Consider the following 10,010-nt stretch of genomic DNA (forward strand, 5'->3'; position numbering starts at 1 on the left):
CCAGCCACGCCTGCGTTTTTCAGACATGCCTGCATTTTTGCTAACCCTCCCTGAAAACGGTCAGTTGACACCCAGAAACGCCCCCTTTCTGTCAATCTTCTTGCAGCCGTCAGTGCGACTGAAAAGTTTGTTAGAACCTGTGCACAACCACAACGGGCTTTGTACCCATATGTCGCGCGTGCGCATTGCGGCCCATACGCATAAATGTCGATTTTTAGCCTGATCGCTGCGCTGCTAACAACGGCAGCTAGCGATCAACTCGGAATGACCCCCAATATGTCACTGACAGCTGCACAGTACCTCTTGTGTAATCCTTTGGAAAGCATGTAATTCTCAGTATAAGTCACTGACAGCTGCACCACGGCACTGCGATGCTCTCTTGTCTTTATGGTTGTAGCGGCAATGCTCTCTGTATTATATGGTGGCCACTACAATGCTCTCTGTATTATCTGGCCATTACTGCTATACTCTCTGTATTATCTGGCTGTTACTGAGATACTCTCTGTATTTTATAGAGGTCACTGTGATGTTCCCTGTATTATATGGTGATCACTTCTGCTCTCTGCTTTACATGGTGCTCATTATAATATTCTCTGCATTATATGATAGTCACTATAATATTTTCTACATTAGCTAGCAATTACTGCAATGTGCTCCGTAGGCCTGACGACGGGGGTAGGACACACTTATACAGGCTTCTAAAGTTCAGGGGAGCTCCAAGGATCAGGGGCACAAAAAATGAGGCCACAGCGCCTTATAATGCTTTCTAAAGTATACGCTCCAACTGCTCAATTTAAGTAAGAAAATAGGATTTTAATACCTACCGGTAAATCCTTTTCTCCTAGTCCGTAGAGGATGCTGGGGACTCCAAAAGGACCATGAGGTATAGACGGTATCCGCAGGAGACATAGGCACACTATAAGACTTTGAATGGGTGTGAACTGGCTCCTCTCTCTATGCCCCTCCTCCAGACCTCAGTAATAGGAACTGTGCCCAGGGAGACGGACATTTCGAGGAAAAGGATTTTTGTTACACTACGGGTGAGATACATACCAGCTCACACCACAAACACACCGTACAACTGGATTAGCAGGAATACCAGAGAACAGTATGAACGAAAAACAGCAACAAGCTGAACATAACCGATACACAACCTTTGTGTAATCGAAACAACAAATAACAATACAACTGCAAGTAACAGTCCGCACTGGGATGGGCGCCCAGCATCCTCTACGGACTAGGAGAAAAGGATTTACCGGTAGGTATTAAAATCCTATTTTCTCTTACGTCCTAGAGGATGCTGGGGACTCCAAAAGGACCATGGGGTCTATACCAAAACTCCAGACCGGGTGGGAGAGTGCGGACAACTCTGCAGCACCGATTGAGTAAACACGAGGTCCTCATCAGCCAGGGTATCAAACTTGTAGAACTTAGCAAAAGTATTTGAACCCGACCACGTAGCTGCTCGGCAAACTTGAAGTGCCAAGACCCCTCGGGCAGCCGCCCAAGATGGGCCCACCTTCCTGGTAGAATGGGCCTTCACTGACTTTGGCAACGGCAATCCAGCCGTAGAATGAGCTTGCTGAATCGTATTACAAATCCAGCGTGCAATAGTCTGCTTGGAATCAGGATTTCCAATCTTGTTGGAAGCGTACAGGACAAACAGAACCTCCGGTTTCCTAACCAGAGCCGTTCTGGCGACATAAATTTTCAAAGCTCTCACGACATCGAGAGATTTTGGCACCGTCACGGCCTCTGAAGCCACAGGCACCACAATAGGTTGATTTATGTGAAACGAAGAAACCACCTTCAGCAGAAATTGTTGACGAATCCTTAATTCCGCTCTATCCACATGGAAAATCAAATATGGGCTCTTGTGAGACAAAGCCGCCAATTCCGACACCCGTATGGCGGACGCCAAGGCCAAAAGCATCACCACTTTCCAAGTGAGAAATTTCAACTCAACCTTTCTCAAAGGTTCAAACCAGTGAGACATAAGAAATTGCAACACTACGTCAAGATCCCACGGTGCCATGGGTGGCACAAACGGGGGATGGATATGCAGCACTCCCTTCACGAAAGTCTGAATTTCAGGAAGGGCGGCCAATTCTTTTTGAAAGAAAATAGATAAAGCCGAAATCTGCACTTTGATGGAACCCAATTTCAGGCCTGCATCCACGCCTGCCTGCAAAAACTGGAGGAAACGACCTAGCTGAAACTCCTCCGCCGGAGCTTTCTTGGCTTCACACCACGACACATATTTTCTCCAAATACGGTGATAATGCTTCACCGTGACCTCCTTTCTAGCCTTAAGGAGAGTGGGGATGACTTCCCCAGGAATACCCTTTCGAGCTAGGATTTGGTGTTCAACCTCCACGCCGTCAAACGCAGCCGCGGTAAGTCATGAAATACGCATGGCCTCTGCAGTAACAAGTCCTCTATGAGAGGAAGCGGCCAAGGATCTTCTATGAGCAATTCCGGAAGATCCGGATACCAGGCCCTCCGTGGCCAATCTGGAATGACGAGTACTTCCGGAACCCTTGTTCGTCTTATGATCCTCAACACCTTTGGAATGAGAGGAAGTGGAGGGAACACATATACCGACTGAAACACCCACGGAGTTACAAGGGCGTCCACTGCACTGGCTTGGGGGTCCCTTTACCTGGAACAATACCTCGGAAGCTTCTTGTTGAGGCGAGACGCCATCATGTCTATTTGAGGAACTCCCCAACACCTTGTCACTTCTGCAAATACCTCTTGATGAAGAGCCCACTCTCCTGGATGGAGATCGTGTCTGCTGAGGAAGTCTGCTTCCCAGTTGTCCACGCCCGGAAGGAAGACTGCTGACAGGGCGCTCACGTGCTTTTCCGCCCAGCGGAGAACCCTTGTGGCCTCCGCCATCGCCGCTCTGCTCTTTGTTCCGCCCTGGCGGTTTACGTACGCTACCGCTGTTACGTTGTCCGACTGAATCAGGACAGGTAGACCTCCAAGAAGGTGTTCCGCTTGCAGAAGGCCGTTGTAAATGGCTCTTAACTCCAGAACGTTTATGTGGAGACAAGTTTCCTGGCTTGACCATTTTCCCTGGAAACTTCTTCCTTGTGTGACTGCACCCCAGCCTCGGAGACTTGCATCCGTGGTCAGCAGGACCTAATCCTGGATTCCGAACCTGCGTCCCTCTAGAACAGGGGTGGCCAACCAGTTAGTGACAAAGAGCCAAAAAACCTTGTTAGGTATGTCAAAGAGCCGACATCGCGCCGAAGGCGCGCATTAAAAAATGGAATGTGACTTTGTGCCTCCTAGACCACACCCCTGGTGTAAAATACATTGAAAAAGCCAAAAAAATTTAAAGTCAGATCCATTGAAAAAGCCACTTTCACATAAAATAATTGAAAAAGCCAGATTCACATAATAAACTTAAGTTCCCCCATGTGCCACTCCAGCCAGCTCCCCATGTGACACTCCTGCTAGCACCCTCCTATGTCACTCCAGCCAGCTCCCCATGTTACACTCCTGCTAGCACCCTCCTATGTCACTCCAGCCAGCTCCTCGTGTTACACTCCTGCTAGCACCCTCCTATGTCACTCCAGCCAGCTCCCCATGTTACACTCCTGCTAGCACCCTCCTATGTCACTCCTACCAGCACCCCCTATGTCACTCCAGCCAGTTCTCCCATGTGTCACTCCTGCTACCACCCTCCTATGTCACTCCAGCCAGCTTTCCCATGTGTCACTACTTCCAGCACCCTCCTTCATCACTCCAGTCAGCTCCTCCATGTGTTACTCCTGTCAGGCCCCTTCTGTGTCACTCCAGCCAGCTCCGCCTTGTGTCACTCTAGCCCACCCTCATGTGTCACTAAAGTTCCCCCACCAAGTCGTGCCATTGCTGCAGCCCCTAATATGTTCTCTGTTTGCCAGTGGGTGTCTCGCCTCTAGTATCTGGCTCCTTCAATTTTCAGTCCCTGTAGTGCTGCTGCATGTCTGGCTGGAGTGCAGCAGTTTCTGTATCTGTTGTGGTCACATGATTTAGAGTGTTGGGAGCCACATTTAAATAAAGAAAGAGCCTCATGCGGCTCAAGAGCCACTGGTTGGCCACCGCTGCTCTAGAAGGTGAGAACTTTGCAGCCACCACAGGAGAGAAATTCTGGTCCTGGAAGATAGACTTATTTTCCGGTGCATGTGCAGGTGAGACCCGGACCATTTGTTCAGCAGGTCCCACTGAAACACCCGGGCATGAAACCTGCCAAACGGAATGGCTTCGTAAGCCGCAACCATCTTCCCTAGCACTCGAGTGCATTGATGAATCGACACTCTTGCCGATTTCAGAAACTCCTTGACCATGCAATGGATTTCCAGACCTTTTTCCGCCGGAAGAAACACTCTCTGTAGTTCCGTGTCTAGGATCATGCCCAAGAAGGGCAGCCAAGTTGTCGGGATCAACTGAGACTTTGGCAAATTTAGAATCCAACCATGATGTCGCAGAACCGTCATTGAGAGTTCCACATTTCTTAGCAACTGCTCCTTTGATCTCGCCTTTATCAGGAGATCGTCCAAGTACGGGATAATTGTGACACCCTGCTTGCGTAGGAGTACCATCATTCCGCCATCACTTTGGTGAAGACCCTCGGGGCCGTGGAAAGCCCAAACGGCAACGTCTGAAATTGGTAACGACAATCCTGCACTGCAAATCTCAGGAAGGCCTGATGAGGAGGATATATCGGGACGTGTATGTAGGTATCTTTTATGTCGACTGACGCCATAAAATCCCCCCCTTCTAGGCTGGAGATCACAGCTCGAAGAGATTCCATCTTGAACTTGAAAGTTTTCAAGTACAGATTGAGGGATTTTAGGTTCAGGATCGGTCTGACCGAGCCGTCCGGCTTTGGCACAACAAAGAGGCTCGAATAGAACCCTTCCCCCCGTTGGGACGGGGGAACCGGGACAATGACAGTCTGTTGACACAGCTTTTGTATCGCAGCATTTACTACTTTCCTTTCTGAGATATAAACTGGCAAGGCTGATTTGAAAAATCAGCAGTGGGTGTGGGGGGGTTATCTCCTGAAACTCCAGTTTGTACCCTTGGGACATTCTATGTCTAAGACCCAAGGATATAGTCCCGATTGAAACCAGACCTGACTGAAGATTCGGAGACGGGCCCCCACCGGCACGTACTCCCGTAGGGGAGCCCCAGCGTCATGCGGTGGACTTGGCAGAGGCGGGGAAGGACTTTTGGTCCTGGGCGCCAGACACAGCAGGCGACCTTTTTCCCCTTCCTCTACCTTTTGAAGCGAGGAAGGACGAGCCCCTTCCTTTTTTGTATTTATTAGGCCGAAAGGACTGCATCTGATAATGGGGCGCCTTTTTCTGTTGTGCGGGAACATAAGGAAGAAAAGATGACTTACCCGCAGTAACGGTAGACACCAGGTCAGCAAGGCCGTCACCAAACAAGACACTACCTTTAAAAGGGAGAGCTTCCATAGCTTTCTTGGAATCGGCATCAGAATTCCATTGATGAATCCACAGCGCCCTCCTGGCTGAGACTGCCATGGCATTGGCCCTTGATCCCAAGAGGCCAACATCTCTCGCCGCATCCTTTAGGTAAGCTGCAGCGTTCCTGATATAACCGAGAGTCAAAAGAATGTTATCCTTATCAAGGGTATCCATGTCAGATGCCAAATTATCAGCCCTTGTATTTGGAACAGGAGGTTCCTCAGAAATATGTAAAACATCTTTAATAGCCACAATCATGTACTGAATACTCTTTACCAATTTTGGATGTAAACTGGCTTCACTAAAGTCGACACTAGAATCAGAGTCCGTGTCGGTATCCGTATCTGCCATCTGGGTAAAGTTTCTGTGACCCTGAGACAAGGCGTCCTCCATGGATTTTCTCCACGTTTGTGTCTGAGAATCAGATTTATCCAGCCTCTTAGACAATAACGCCACATTTGCATTCAATGTACTCAACATATTCACCCAATCAGTAGTCGGCTGTGCCGACAGAGTCACTCCCAAATCCTTCTCAGCGCCCCCAGTAACTTCCACCGGGGAGGAGCACTCAGCCTCAGACATGTCGACACACTGTACCGACACATACACTCACACTGGCAATAGGGGACAGACCCACAGGGAAGCCTGTTAGAGAGAACACAGAGGGAGTATGCCAGCTCACACCTCAGCGCCCATATACTACTAAAAAATAAGATTTTACACCTACCGGTAAATCTATTTCTCGTAGTCCGTAGAGGATGCTGGGACTCCGTAAGGACCATGGGGAATAGACGGGCTCCGCAGGAGACATGGGCACTTTAAGAAAGAACTGAACTCTGGGTGTGCACTGGCTCCTCCCTCTATGCCCCTCCTCCAGACCTCAGTTAGAGAAACTGTGCCCAGAGGAGATGGACACTACGAGGAAAGGATTTTGATAATCCAAGGGCAAGATTCATACCAGCCACACCAATCACACAGTATAACTTGTGATAAACTACCCAGTTAACAGTATGAACAAACCAATATAGTCTCAGTCCAAACCGATGAAACTACAACATAACCCTTATGTAAGCAATAACTATATACAAGTCTTGCAAAAGAAGTCCGCACTTGGGACGGGCGCCCAGCATCCTCTACGGACTACGAGAAATAGATTTACCGGTAGGTGTAAAATCTTATTTTCTCTAACGTCCTAGAGGATGCTGGGACTCCGTAAGGACCATGGGGATTATACCAAAGCTCCCAAACGGGCGGGAGAGTGCGGGTGACTCTGCAGCACCGATTGAGCAAACAGGAGGTCCTCCTCAGCCAGGGTATCAAACTTATAGAACTTTGCAAAGGTGTTTGATCCCGACCAAGTAGCTGCTCGGCACAACTGTAAAGCCGAGACCCCTCGGGCAGCCGCCCAGGAAGAACCCACTTTCCTAGTGGAATGGGCCCTAACTGATTTTGGCAACGGCAATCCTGCCGAAGAATGCGCCTGCTGAATCGTGTTACAGATCCAGAGAGCAATAGTCTGCTTTGAAGCAGGAGCGCCAACCTTGTTGGCAGCATATAGAATAAACAATGCTTCTGTCTTCCTGACCCTTTCTGTTCTGGCCACATAAATCTTCAAAGCCCTGACCACATCAAGGGACTCGGAATCCTCCAAGTCACGCGTAGCCACAGGCACGACAATAGGTTGGTTCATATGAAAGGATGAGACCACCTTAGGTAGGAATTGAGGACGGGTCCGATATTCCGCTCTATCCATATGGAAAACCAGATTGGGGCTTTTATGTGATAAAGCCGCCAACTCCGAAACTCGCCTAGCCGAAGCCAAGGCTAACAACATGACCACCTTCCAGGTGAGATATTTCAACTCCACTGTCTTAAGTGGTTCAAACCAATGTGACTTAAGGAACCGTAACACCACGTTAAGGTCCCAAGGCGCCACCGGAGGTACAAAAGGAGGCTGAATATGCAGTACTCCCTTCACAAACGTCTGTACTTCAGGAAGAGAAGCCAATTCTTTTTGGAAGAAAATGGATAAGGCCGAAATTTGAACCTTTATAGATCCTAATTTCAGGCCCAAGTTTACTCCAGTTTGAAGGAAGTGAAGAAGACGGCCCAAATGGAATTCCTCCGTAGGAGCATTCCTGGCCTCACACCAGGAAACATATTTTCGCCATATTCGGTGATAATGTTTCGATGTCACTTCCTTCCTAGCCTTAATCAGGGTAGGAATGACCTCCTCCGGAATACCCTTTTCCGCTAGGATCCTGCGTTCAACCACCATGCCGTCAAACGCAGCTGCGGTAAGTCTTGGAACAGACAGGGCCCCTGCTGCAGCAGGTCCTGTCTTAGAGGAAGAGGCCACGGATCTTCTGTGAGCAACTCTTGCAGATCCAGATACCAAGTCCTTCGTGGCCAATCTGGAACAATGAGGATTGTTCTCACCCTTCTTAGTCGTATTATTCTCAACACCTTGGGTATGAGAGGTAGAGGAGGGAACACATAGACCGATCTGAACACCCATGGTGTCACCAGGGCGTCTACAGCTACCGCCTGAGGGTCTCTTGACCTGGCGCAATATCGTTTTAGCTTTTTGTTGAGACGGGATGCCATCATGTCTATTTGAGGCAGTCCCCACCGACTCACGATCTGCGCGAAGACTTCCTGATGAAGTCCCCACTCTCCCGGATGCAGGTCGTGTCTGCTGAGGAAGTCCTCTTCCCAGTTGTCCACTCCCGGGATGAATACTACTGACAGTGCGCTTACATGACCTTCCGCCCAGCGAAGAATCCTGGTGGCTTCTGCCATTGCCACTCTGCTCCTTGTGCCGCCTTGGCGGTTTACATGAGCCACTGCTGTGACATTGTCCGACTGAATCAGAACCGGTCTGTTGCGAAGTAATTCTTCCGCTTCACGCAGGGCGTTGTATATGGCCCTCAACTCCAGGACGTTGATGTGGAGACAAGTCTCTAGACTTGACCAGAGACCTTGGAAATTTCTTCCCAGTGTGACTGCTCCCCAACCTCGGAGGCTCGCATCCGTGGTTACCAGGATCCAGTTCTGAATGCCGAACCTGCGGCCCTCTAGGAGGTGAGCACTGTGCAGCCACCACAGGAGAGATACCCTGGCTCTGGGAGACAGGGTGATCCTTTGATGCATGTGTAGATGAGACCCGGACCATTTGTCCAGTAGGTCCCATTGAAAAGTCCTCGCATGGAACCTGCCGAAGGGGATGGCCTCGTAAGATGCCACCATCTTCCCCAGGACACGTGTGCAGTGATGTACCGAAACCTTTTTTGCCTCTAATAGGTTCCTGACCAGAGCCATGAGCTCCTGAGCCTTTTCCATCGGAAGAAAAACCTTTTTCTGGTCTGTGTCCAGAATCAGGCCCAAAAAGGTCAGACGCGTTGTAGGAACCAGTTGGGACTTCGGAAGATTGAGAATCCAACCGTGCTGCTGTAACGTCTTCACAGACAGTGACACGCTGTCCAGTAACTTCTCCCGAGATCTCGCCTTTATGAGGAGATCGTCCAAGTATGGGATAATTGTGACACCCTGCTTGCGCAGGAGCACCATCATTTCCGCCATTACCTCGGTGAAAATTCTCGGGGCCGTGGAAAGCCCAAACGGCAACGTTTGAAATTGGTAATGACAGTCCTGTACTGCAAATCTCAGGAACGCCTGGTGAGGAGGGAAAATCGGAACATGAAGGTATGCATCCTTTATGTCCAGGGACAACATCCAATCCCCCCCTTCCAGGCTGGCGATGACCGCTCTGAGCGATTCCATCTTGAACTTGAACTTTTTCAAGTACAGATTTAGGGATTTTAGATTCAAAATGGGTCTGACCGAACCGTCCGGTTTCGGGACCACAAACAGGGTAGAGTAATACCCCTTTCCTTGCTGGAGAAGAGGAACTTTGATGATCACCTGTTGAAGATACAATTTTCGAATTGCAGTCAACACTAACTCCCTCTCTGACGGAGAAGCTGGCAGAGCCGATTTGAAAAACCGGCGAGGAGGCACCTCTTCGAATTCCAGCCTGAGAAACAATCTCTATTGCCCAGGGATCCACCTGTGAGTGAACCCAGACTTGGCTGAAAAGTCGAAGACGTGCCCCCACTTGAGCTGACTCCCCCAGGGAAGCCCCAGCGTCATGCGGTGGATTTTGCAGACGTAGGGGAGGACTTCTGCTCCTGGGAACTAGCTGTGTGCAGCTTTTTCCCCTTGCCTTTACCCCTGGCAAGAAAGGACGATCCCCGTACCTTCTTGCTTTTATTTGAACGAAAGGACTGCATTTGATAATGAGGTGCCTTCTTATTATGTTGCGGGGGAACATAAGGTAAGAAATTCGATTTACCGGCCGTAGCAGTAGAGACCAGGTCCGAGAGGCCTTCTCCAAACAACACCTCCCCCTTGTAAGGCAACGACTCCATATGCCGCTTTGAGTCGGGTCCACAAGAGTCGCCTAGCAGAAATAGACATAGCATTTATTCTGGAGCGTAGTAAACAAATGTCTCTTTGAGCATC

Source organism: Pseudophryne corroboree, chromosome 9 (assembly GCF_028390025.1).
Source record: "Pseudophryne corroboree isolate aPseCor3 chromosome 9, aPseCor3.hap2, whole genome shotgun sequence".
NCBI classification, from domain to species: domain Eukaryota; kingdom Metazoa; phylum Chordata; class Amphibia; order Anura; family Myobatrachidae; genus Pseudophryne; species Pseudophryne corroboree.